The sequence below is a fragment of the Pan paniscus genome, chromosome 18 (genome assembly GCF_029289425.2).
Source record: "Pan paniscus chromosome 18, NHGRI_mPanPan1-v2.0_pri, whole genome shotgun sequence".
Lineage (NCBI taxonomy): Eukaryota > Metazoa > Chordata > Mammalia > Primates > Hominidae > Pan > Pan paniscus.
The window spans coordinates 90,578,571-90,590,806 of NC_073267.2; the positions used below are offsets into that span (position 1 = coordinate 90,578,571).

General features: G+C 42.1%; 1 long non-coding RNA gene across 1 annotated transcript; it reads right to left on the reverse strand.

Annotated features, from left to right (window-relative positions):
• Window positions 1-212: 212 nt before the first annotated feature.
• LOC106633933 (uncharacterized) lies at window positions 213-11,771 on the reverse strand. The gene is made up of 3 exons (XR_001337278.5): window positions 11,559-11,771; window positions 9,414-9,527; window positions 213-2,235 (listed from the first exon to the last, which is right to left on the reverse strand). It is a non-coding gene; the product is annotated as an uncharacterized LOC106633933 (long non-coding RNA).
• Window positions 11,772-12,236: the final 465 nt, after the last annotated feature.

Here is a 12,236-nt window from a genome sequence, read left to right on the forward strand (position 1 = left end):
CCTCATTCCTCCCAAATATGATCCATGGACATCTAGATGAAGGACGCTTGGCACAGAAGCAGTACACACTTGATGTTTGTCTACTCTGGATGTCATTAACCTTGGGTCCACTAAGTCTTAGTATCTATAATAAACAAAACCTGGGATTATTTAACTTAGTGTTTTAGTAAGCTGACAAAACACATTCTGGGAATGAATGAACGACTCCAAGGTCAGTAATGAGAATGCATCCTTTATTCTCCATTATTAGCAACATCTCTGACCTTGTCTCCTGCAGGCACACTCCGGCCCACGTGCTGCTCCTGGCTCCCAAACCACTGCACTGACCTGCCTTTATGAACACTGTGTTCATAAAGTTGATGTTCACTGAAACTTCCTTAATTCCCTGAGTGTGCTGCCCCTTGTAGTTGCCACCTATGAGATAGGTAGGTACTATCATTATTTCCATTTTACAGATGAGGGAAGTGGGGGTTAGACAGGGTAACGAATTTTCCCAACATCACACAGCTAGCAGTATATACTGGAAAATACATACAGTGTTTCGGAGCTGATGGCCTGTCCTTCCACAGGAATGATGCAGTCCTTATCCAGGAAAGCCAAGAGAAAGGAAGAGATGCATTCTGCCCTGGTCTTCTCTGTCTTCTTCCCACTTTTGAGGCTCCATTTGTCCCATGCTGGGATCTCTGCTTCTTTATCCAGAGATTTGCAGATTTTATGTAACACTGAATTGCCTCCAAATACTTCAAGCTCACTTTAAAAACATCTTTATGGAGACTTCGCTTCTTTTCTGCAAATTTCTAGTTGCCTGTTTTACATGTCAGGAATGGCTGAGTGATGCTCCGGCTCTCTCACCTGAATTTTGTCTTGCATCTCTGTTCACTTTGCCTGTTTCATTGTCTTGCCATCTCATTCTTTCTAATGGAGAAGTAAAGGAGGGACTCTGTTCCTCCCCCTACCAGGAGGGTATTGATGTTTGAGGTCCAAACTGAAAACCCATCACCTCCTTCCCACTGCTATAGCAGCGTTAGCCCTGGGGTTCATTATCTAGCCAGTTCACACCTTCTAAAGTGGGACTCTGAAAGTGTCTTACTTCCCTCACAGACAAAGCAATTCTCAAGCCTCCTGAGATCACTCACCAACCAGAGCAACTGCTGTCACTTGGAGGTGCAGCTGAATTCTTCTAATTGTGACACAAACTCTTGAAACTGTAAAAGCTGAAAGATTAAATAAGGTTATAACACTCAGAAGGTTTTACAAGTAAAAGTAAGTCAAATCAATAGGTCTTTATTTCATATCTGTAATGGTTTAAGCTCTGCGGGAAGTGTTAGCAGCTATATGAATTAGGAAGAATTTAGAAGACAATCCCTAAACACATGAAATGTCCAAGTAAGAAGATAACATATTTATCCAAATATTTAAAGTGAAATGCTCCAGATAAGGGAAGCTTACAGTTTTCAAGCAAAGCTTTTTAGAAAAAATTATGGAACTATTTTAAAGAGAGCTAAACATTTCTTTGCCTTAGGCAGAATATACAGAACATAGATTCACCTTTTCTGTACATCTCTAGATGATCACGAATGTCAAATATCACACTACACTGTGATATGGGGATCCCCTTGGGGATTTTCATGTGTATAGGGTGCCTGCAGCTACACTAAACATCTTAAAGCTACCACAATGTTCACTTCATATTTTTGCTTTTTATAGGCTTTCTTGGTCTCCTCCTATGTTCCCATCATTTTCTTGCTTTGAATCTGTAAGAATCGAGTTGAATCTTCTCCATTTTAAATTTTCCATAGGCTGAGAAACTGTTTAGCCAAGTTTGGATAAAATTGTATCCAAAGTAAGAGTATACAAGCTATGGGCAAGTCCAAAATCAAGCTGTTCACAGGACCATGTTCTCTCTAAAGGTTCTAGGAGAGAATCCCTCATTTCCTTCCAGCTTCTGGGTGGCTGCTGGCATTCCTGGGCCGGTGGCTGCATCCCTCCAATCTCTGCTTCCATCTTCACATGACCTTCTTCCTTGTGTTTCTATGGGTTCTTTCCTGTTTTTTATGAAGACATTTTCATTGGATATAGATCCCATCCTAATCCAGTATGATCTCATCTCCAGTTTTACCTAACTTATATCCGCAAAGGCACTATTTCCAAATGAAATTACGTGCTGAAGTTCTAGATGGATATAACCTTGGGGGCCATGAGGAACTCTTCCACTCACTGCAGAGATCCATCACCCTAAATAGTTAAGAACAAGAGAAATGTAGAATAAAATCTCAAGCTCCCAGGATGACGTTCCAGGGTCTTCCTATTCCACCCTCAACCCGTATCTTTGACCTCCTGTCCTCCAGCCACACTCCGGCCCACACGCTGTTCCTGGCTCCCAAACTGCTGCACTGGGCTGCCTCAACACTGTCTTTATACAGTTGACATTCACTGAAACTTCCTTCATTCCTTGAGTGTGCTGCCCCACATAGTTGCCACATATGAGACAGGTACCATCATTACTTCCATTTTACACATGAGGGAGGTGAGGGTTACAGAACATAAAGAATTTCCCAATATCACACAGCTAGCAATAAGTGGAACTTGAGTTCAAAAACAGATTCGGCTGGGTTCAGAGCTTGTGCTCTTGACCATGAAGAATAACCTTAGCATGTTCCTATAACAGAAAAGACAGTGGAGTTCCCGAAGCAAGACAAAAAGTGGTAGGAGACAGAAAGCTAAGAAGACCAGCACCTGATGAGGTGGGGCCTCATATGCATGGAAAGGTGAAAAGGAATTCTGAGTGTGGTGGGAATCCATCAAGGACAATGAGGAGGATGAGAGCTTAGAAAGGGCTATTACATTTGCTTGTTGTAAAGAGAAGTTTCACTTAGTCATTCATTCATTCAATTATTCACTTATTACATGAATATTTCTTGAGAACCTATTGTGTGCAGGGTACAGTTGTACATGGGAAGGATACGATGGTGAGCATGTCGAATGCAATCCTGGTCATTCTTGAGCTTATATTCTAGTAGAGGGAGAAAGATAATAAGCAAGTGATACAGTTTGGGTATTTGTCCTTGCAAATCTCATGTTGAAATCTGATCCTCAGTATTGGAGGTGAGGCCTAGTGGAGGTTTTTGGACCATGGGGGCAGATCATGCGTGAATGTCTTGGTGCCATACCTATGAGTGAGTTCTTACTCTATTAGTTCAGGCAAGATCTGGGTACTAAGAAAAAGCCTAGTACCTCCTCCTCTCTGTTCTTTCCTGTCGCCATGTGATGCAGCTCCCCTTCGCCTTCCGCCATAACTGGAAGCTGCCTGAGGCCCTCACCAGAAGCAAATGCTGGCCATGCTTCACGTACAGCCTGCAGAACCATGAGCCAAATAAACTTCTTTTCTTTATAAATTACCCAACCTCAGGTATTCCTTTATAGCAACACAACAGACTAAGACACTAAGTAAGCAATTAAACAAGCCAATACAGGTAGTGATATACACTTTTTTTTTTTTTTTTTTTTTTTTATTGAGACGGAGTCTCACTCTGTCACCAGACTGGAGTGTAGTGGCATGATCTCTGCTCACTGCAACCTCTGCCTCCCGGCTCCAAGCGATTCTCATGCCTCAGCCTCCCGAGTAGCTGGGATTACAGGCACGCATCACCATACCCAGGTAATTTTTTTGTATTTTTAGTAGAGACAGGGTTTTACCATGTTGGCCAGGATGGTCTTTATCTCCTAACCTCGTGATCCACCCCCTCAGCCTCCCAAAGTGCTGGGATTATAGGCATGAGCCACCGCACCCAGATGATATGCACTATTTTAAGAAAAAAAAAAAAAAACCTACTATAGAATGGCAGAGAAGAGGGGGAGCAAAACCCCAAACTCTCCAAAGAAGAAACATTTGAACTAAGGTGGAGGCAATGAAGAGGAACCAGCTGAGTGATGGTCTAGGGGCAAGATCTAGGGGAAAGTCAAGAGAAAGAGACTGAAGAGAAAGTGTTAGGGCTGATTTAGTGAGCAAAGATCCAGGAGGGGGAGAAGTTTACAGTACCCTGAGAACAGCAATAATGCACAAACATTACTATTCCAACAGCTGCACTGCAACACCCTTAATAGGATTGGGAAAAAGATGGATTATTGCCATTTGGACACTCCAGGACTGTCCATTAATACTCCTGACTAATGGAAGATGATAAAGATTGGGCAAGAAAAATGGCTGCAGCAAACGCCTTGGCATCTTCAACTTGTCACCTTTGGCAAGACGCCTCTTCAACAGTTCTTGGACTGTCTTTGGCAGCCAGGCACTCTCAGAACGGCAAGGAGACACAGCTAACATGATCTTTGCAATGCAACAAAACAAGCGATCTTGAGGCGACAGAGTCCAAAAGATGACAGAAAATTCATCCAACTCCTGAAGCATGTGATGCCACCAGAAAGCCTTGGCAATAGTCCTTGCAACCCCAGGCTACACCACCTCAGTCAAAGCCAAGTCCTAACATATCTCCCTTCTTCTCCTGCAGCCAAGCTGGGCAAGAAGAGATTAGACTCCAGCCCCTTGCAAAAGCTTCAAGCTGCATGTGTCACCAAAAGACCTTGAGAAAGTCACAGGAAACTTTCTAAAATCTACATAGAAAACATTTGCCCAAGGAGACTTGTGTGACAAGGCAGGGCCCACTTTGCAGAGCTAGCAGATGTCACCACTGCTTGAGAGTTCTTCTCCTTGACTTAGTTCTGTAAACCAGATGCCCCCCAACACGCTCTAGTTTGATGACGGCATATTTTCTTTTATTCTCCAAATAAAATGTGTCGAGCTCCCATCTCATGTACTAGGAGAGGTCCTGTGACCTTTCCAGTGCCTCAGAGAGTGGGAATGGGAAAGAGGAGTGGATGGAGTAGGGCTTACCCTCCTGGGGGTCACCTCTCTTCCCTGCTGCTTCTGAACCCCACTCAGGCTCCTTCCCTCTTCCCCAGCAACTATCCCAAAGCTGTTACATTGTGTGGCAAACATTTACTGAGGCTTTTAGGGATAATATAAGTGGTTTCTTTACAACCATTCCTTCACAGCCAGAACGCACCTAATTTAAAACTGTGTCATTTTCACACACGTCCCATAATGTCTCCTTCATGGGGAACTTCTCATGGCCTTGGTTTCTCCCCAGAGGCTGCCTATGGCCATATTTCTGGGATCCAGTTCTCACACACTGGGCCCCTCATTCTTGGGCTGCCCACATTCAGTTTCCTCATTCTTGGGCTGCCCACAAACAGTCAAAATCCTTATTTTCTAAGCTGAAGCAGTTGAGCTCTCTCACTTACCCTTACAAATCTAGGTTTTGCCTAGAAGTAGTCAAAAAAGCAAGATAGAGGCATCTTCATCAACCACAAAGTCTCATCAAAGTATTTTAATCCATCAAAGAGCCATTCACTTCTGATAGCCATGCTCTTCCTCTCTTAAAAGGCAGATTCTCTTTGTTTTTTTTTTTTAACTAAATACAACATTTTCTTCCTGCCACACTGCCTCATGATCCTATTAAAAGATATCAAGATGAGGACCAGCCATGAATTCACTTCCCTCCGCAGTCCACTAACATGTTGCTTTAGTGAAAATAAACAAAACAGAAATTTAGAAATTAAACTAGGGCATTTGGATTCTTAGAAGGGATAAAACTGCATGGTAGTAGCATACGGTAATGTCCTAGATTAAATTCTATGACTATTCAGTGGCTGGAGTGGATCCTCATGGCCTACACAAATTCTTTAAGATCCCTGGGCTAGTCAGCACCCATGCAGTGGTCAGCTACATTCCCAAAGCACTGCCCATCTCCCACCATTGTTACAAGCCACAACTCCATGCCTAGAAATTAGGCAAGTCCAGTACCCCACCATACAAGCCAAGGAAGCTTCAGGTATTACAACCTGGATCATAGCCACGGTCTTGGCTTCTCTCACTTTTCCCCTGGTTTTGGTCCTCACTTCCAGTTCTGCAAAATCTACCTGTGTCCTGACTCTGGCTGTGATTCTACTCTAAGTGCCATACACATCCCTTTCACCACTGACAGCTTTTGCTTCCCTGGTTATGACATTCAGCATTCTCTACTGCAGGGCTTCTCAACCTTGGCACTATTGGCATTTGGGTCTGGGTAATGCTTTGCTGTGGCAACTGTCCTGTGCATTGTAAGATGTTAAGCAGCATCCCCGACCTCTGTCTACTGATGCCAGTAACACCCCATCATTGTCAAATGTCTCCTGGGGCACAATGTGGCACCTGGTTGATAAACACTGATCTACTCAACTTGCACTTGTCATTTTGCGGCTATGAAAACCACCTCTCAACAGTAAAGCTCTCCAGAGGAAACCAGTATGGATGAGGTGTTCGCTTCATCTGAGCTCTCCTGTGAACCTGGTAAAGTTCTAACTGTCCAAGAAGTGCTCCATCAAGACTTGCCTGAAGAATTCTAAGCAGTTCAAATCTAAAAATTGACCTCATCTGGCTGGCCAAAGCCAAAACATATGATTGAACATTCATCTATCCAATTTTTAATATGCTAGCAAGACTTGGTGATTGAATTAACTTTTTCTTCTTTTACTCATATTTGGGGGCTTATACTCAACCCAACCACTGGGAAGCCAGTAGTACCCAGAGGACACAGTTGAAATGAGGCACAATTGGGAAAAACTAGGCTGTTTAATATCCATATTGAGTAGCTTTGCAAGTTACTTTCACAAACTTCCCTACAGAATTGGTTCTAACAGCACTGTTCAAGGCCAAAGATTTGTTTTTTCTGGGTCTGGGGGAGTCATCTTTATAATTTTAATATTCTATTAGAATGCCTTGCCGCTAGAAGGAGGGTCCATCTCAATCACATCAATAAATTGATCCCATCCTTTATAAAAATAAGCTTGGATAGAAAGGAAAATCAGAAGACTAAGGTAGTCTGGTAGAATACTAGAAGGAGACATCTTTTAAGAGGAGGACAAGAAAAGGTGTGAAAACAGAGAACATGATCCTACACAAGGCAACTGGCTTCAGTGCTACCCTACAATTCTTATTTCCACTCAACGTCTGTTCTAAGGTGGCCACATTTACAAATGTTTACAACCCCACAGTGAGAAAACAAGGTGTATTAGTCCGTTTCATGCTGCTGATAAAGACATACCTGAGACTGGGAAGAAAACGAGGTTTAACTGGACTTACAGTTCCACATAGCTGGGGAGGCCTCAGAATCATGGCGGGAGGCGAAAATGGCAGCAGCAAGAGAAAATGAGGAAGAAGCAAAAGCAGAAACCCCTGATAAACCCATCAGATCTTGTGAGGCTTATTAATTAAAAGGAGAATAGTAGGGGAAAGACCAGCTCCCATGATTCAATTACCTCCCCCTGAGTCCCTCCTACAACATGTGGGAATTCTGGAAGATGCAATTCAAGTTGAGAGTTGGATGGGGACACAGCCAAACCATATCACAAGGGAAAGAAGACAAGAAGCTATCCTGTCTGCAACAACCAATATGTTGTGTTTACATAGCTTTGAGTTTTTCAGATGCCCCAAGATTCTAGAAGGAAGAGAGCTCAGAAAGGAATTACAAGGGGTTTGGAGAGGAAACCTCTGGTTGGTGTTATAAAAATTATTTTGTCTCCACAAATTAGAAAACTGCAAGGTTCTCATGCCCATACCTTCTTGAAATTCAAATGCACTTTTCATTCCTGAGGTGGAGAATTTGGGGTTTCTTGAGGAAAATTATTTTTTTAATGAAAGCATGAGAAATTAACAGTTTTCAAACAAATTTATTACATATCTAAAGTTCATTCCAACTCCCACCCCAGTTTTTTCATATAATTTCTGCTTTTATTTTAGATTCGGGGGTACAAGTGCGGGTTTGTTATGTGAGTATGTTGCATGATGCTGACGTTTGGGTTAAGAAACATCCTGTCACCGGGGTAGTGAGCAGAGTACACAACAGTTCATTTTTCAACCCTTGCCTCCTCCTTCTTTCTCCCTCTAGGAGTCCTCAGTGTCTATTGTTATCATTCAAGATGGAGTATTTGTAAAGAATATAGAGTTTAGTTAGGAACTATGAGGTTGGTGCAAAACTAGTTGCAGTTTTTGTCTCTTTTTTTTTTTCTTTTTTTTCTTTTTTTGAAACAGAGTCTTGCTCTGTCGCCAGGCTGGAGTGCAGTGGCATGATCTGAGCTCACTGCAACCTCTGCCTCCCTGGTAAAATCAATTCTCCTGCTCAGCCTCCTGAGAAGCTGGGATTACAGGCACGCACCACCACACCAGCTAATTTTTGTATTTTTAGTAGAGACGGGGTTTTACCATGTTGGCCAGGATGGTCTCAATCTCTTGACCTCATGATCCACCTGCCTCAGCCTCCAAAAAGGGCTGGGATTACAGGTGTGAGCCACTGCACCCGGCCTGTCATTACTTTTAATGGCAAAACTGCAATTACTTTTGCACCAACCTAATAAAACTCAGAACACCACATTGACTCAAGACGCATGAGAAATGGCATGCTAGTCACCATTAAGCCTTTCAGAACAAGGGGAAAGGTCAGCAGGAGGATTGCTCAGCTAGTTCCAGGGCACGAATGCTGCCTTGGGAAGAAATATCTTGTTCTTTCAAAAAAAATGTATCAGCTTTGAAGATTTTCCTGTTTTGAAATCCTATCAGTTCTAAAAATCAAGATATTTCCTCTAGCTTATTTATGTTAGAAGAACATTCCCGATTGATATTTCTTTTACAAAGGCATTGAGCATCCTGGGACAGGGAGTTACTCCAAGCCGGCTGTTTGGGCACATGCTTTGCTATTTGCCTTTTTATTTCAGATCCTTGAAAAGAAACTTTGACTCCTTGTTCTGATTGCTGGGCTACACATTTAAGCTACCAATGGCAATGTAAATGACTGCTTATATTTTCAAAGATCCTGATTATTTCTTGTGCGATTATTAGTTATTATTTGAGATTAAATAAAATTAAGGTTTGTTTTTTCCTTTGCAGTGCTCTTTGTGCATCACACTTAAATTAGCACACTCTAATTCAAATACATCATAAATTTTTATGGAGAGATTGGTTCACAGAGAGGTTTAAGAGTGTGTCTTCATTTTAAAGGGAAATGCTTACTTTAAAGTTTTATAGACATTGAGCTTCCTGCCTCTTTGGTAAGAAAATAACGCATTGTGAAATGAGTTTTTAAAACAAGCAACTGATTCTTCAACTGTTTTTTTTTTTTCAGCCTTATCTTTCCTGGTTATTTATGAGCCTGCAGTCATTCCAAGACACCATTGTAAATAACTTGTAAAATCTGGTGACATTTTTCAGGGTCAAATGCGTAAATGTAAATGAAACACGTTCTTGCCTCCGGCAGCCAATCTCCCATTCCTTAACGGAATAGAACCCAGGTGGTACATACCTATGATCATCAGGAACTCACCATTTTGTTGATTTAATCTTCCATTCAACTAATATTTATTGATGTCCTGTTACGTACTAGGTACGGAAGATACGGCAGTGAGCAAAACCAATCATGTTCCTTGTCCTCATGGGGCTTACAGTGGGGGGAGAAAATTATAAGCAAAAAGAAAATACAAAGAAATACAACACAGAAAGCACAGGCATGAGGAAGGAGGGCACGATTCTGGGAAGGCTTCTTGGCCGAAGCAACCAGACAGCAAAACAGGCTTGGCCAGGACAGACATGGGCCTGTTATCCAGCTGGCTAATGGTGGAGCTACAAGTGCCTTCACCTCCAGAATCATGGAGGTGGGTAATGAGCCATTTATCCTCCAGTGAAGCCCAGCCTAAAATTAAGTGCTCTCTAACTAAACAAAGAGTTGTTTACTTTTTTCTATAAAGAAAACAGAGGCTCCACCTGTTACTCACTCTCCTACCCTCTCTCCTGTATTCTTTCAAATCACTAGTTAACCACTTTACTCAGCACACAATGACTTAGAACCGCAGTAGAATCTTATTCTCCAATGAGATTGGGGTAGAGTAACAGCTGATCACTTAAAATATTTTTAAATTAATAATCTTTTTTTTTTGAGACTCCCAGATCACTGCGACCTCCACCTCCCAAGTTTGAATGATTCTCCTGCCTCAGTCTCCTGAGTAGCTGGGATTCCAGGCATGCACCACCATGCCCAGCTAATTTTTGTATTTTTAGTAGAGACAGGGTTTCACCACGTTGCCCAGGTTGGTCTTGAACTCCTGACTTCAAGTGATCCTCCTGCCTCAGCCTCCCATAGTGTTGGGAATACAAGCATGAGCCACTGTGCCTGGCCTAAATTCATAATATTTTAAAATGGCAACTCATAATTGTATATATTTATGGGGTACACTATGAAGTTTTGATACATTTATTCAATATGAAGTGATTAGAGCAAGATAATTAATATATCCATCACCTCAATTAATTATCATGTTTGTGGTAAGACATTTAAATTTACTCTCTCGGCAATTTTGAAATATACAAATCATTTTTATTAACTATAGTCATTATGTCATGCAATAAATCTCAAAAGCATATTGGTCTTGTATGACTGAAACTTTGTACACTTGCACCAATATCTCTTCATTTCTTCTTCTCCTTCCCCCAGCCAGTCTCCAGTACCGCCCTTCTACTCTCTACTTCTATGAATTTGATTTTTCATAATTCTACCTATAAGTGAGATGATGTGATATTTGTGTTTCCGAGCCTGACTTACTTCATTCAGCATGATGTCCACCAGGTTCAAGTGCCATATTAAAACAAAACATGTATGAAAAATATCATTTTGGCCAGGCGCAGTTGCTCACGCCTGTAATCCCAGCACTTTGGGAGGCCGAGGCAGGTGGATCACAAGGTCAGGAGATCGAGACCATCCTGGCTAACACAGTGAAACTCCGTCTCTATGAAAAACATACAAAAAAATTAGCCAGGCGTGGTGGCGGGCACCTGTAGTCCCAGCTACTCGGGAGGCTGAGGCAGGAGAATGGCATGAACCCGGGAGGCAGAGCTTGCAGTGAGCCGAGATCACGCCACTGCACTCCAGCCTGGGCGACAGAGCGAGACTCTGTCTCAAAAAAAAAAAAGAAAGAAAGAAAGAAAAAAGAAAAATATCATTTTACCTCAAGATAAAAACATTCAGATTGGTTAGCCAGTGTTTGTAATGGAGAGGCAAGGACCTCTCTGTGAGTATAGACAATTAATTGTAGTACTGTCCAGCAGAACCCTCCAAGATAATGAAATGTTCTATGCCTGTTGTAATACACTCATCCCAAGCCATGTGTGGCTCTAGCTACACAGCATCCTTGTTATCTTCTCTGCATAGATCACATTCATATGCCTCCTTTCTGATTTCAGTTTTGGTTGGTTTAAATGAAGTGAGAACATAAAGACAACTGTGATATATTCCAAGAGCAGAATCCTCTTACACTTTAATTTTTTTTTCAAATTTTTTTCCAGGTCTTTCACCACACCTAATCTGATTATTGTTTCCTTTAGCAATTTGCATCTTTTGGGTATTTTGATACCTTCAGTGCCCATCTTCCCCTCTGACTCCTGCCTGGTTCCTTTCCTGAGATGGTTGGTTTCTTACCTGGATAGAGTGGAGGGTAGATGGGAACGAGTTCCAGTGGACAATGTCTATGGAGTTTCCTTATTTTGAGTTCAGGAAGAGCCATGGAACCAGCACCTGAAAACCTGGAAGCAGAGATTGCTAATGACAGATTTGCAAAAACAGTGTGATCTGTGGTAGTACAAGGATCCCTGAGGTGAGAGACAGTATCAATCCTATCTGAGTATGTGTGGGATCCATGGCTTTTAGAGGCCACAAAGACACCGAACAGGTAAACTTAATCTTTTGCATCTGTGAAGCTAGAAGAGCACAAAGACACTTTGGCACAGAGGGGCTCTTCTTAGGCCCTCAGCATGGGACTGCTGTCCACCTTCTACTATATACCCTCCCCCTTCCCGCTATGGGAAAAATTCCTTTATCTTCTACCAGTCAGAGGTCAGCCTCTACTTGGGGTCCCATGACAAGCAGATCTCTGACTGTTTTTAACATAACATAGTAAGGGAAACTCAGCATCCAAACAGAGAAAGACCAACCCAAACAAACAAAACACCTGGCCAGTGAACTGAAGATTTTAAAAACAACAAAGAACCAAGCAAATAAACAAGGACACTTAAGGAGAATCAAATGCATACACAAAAAGAATGTCTGGACCTCAGAGATATGATTTCTCCATTGAATAGGGTTGCCAGAATTAAAGCA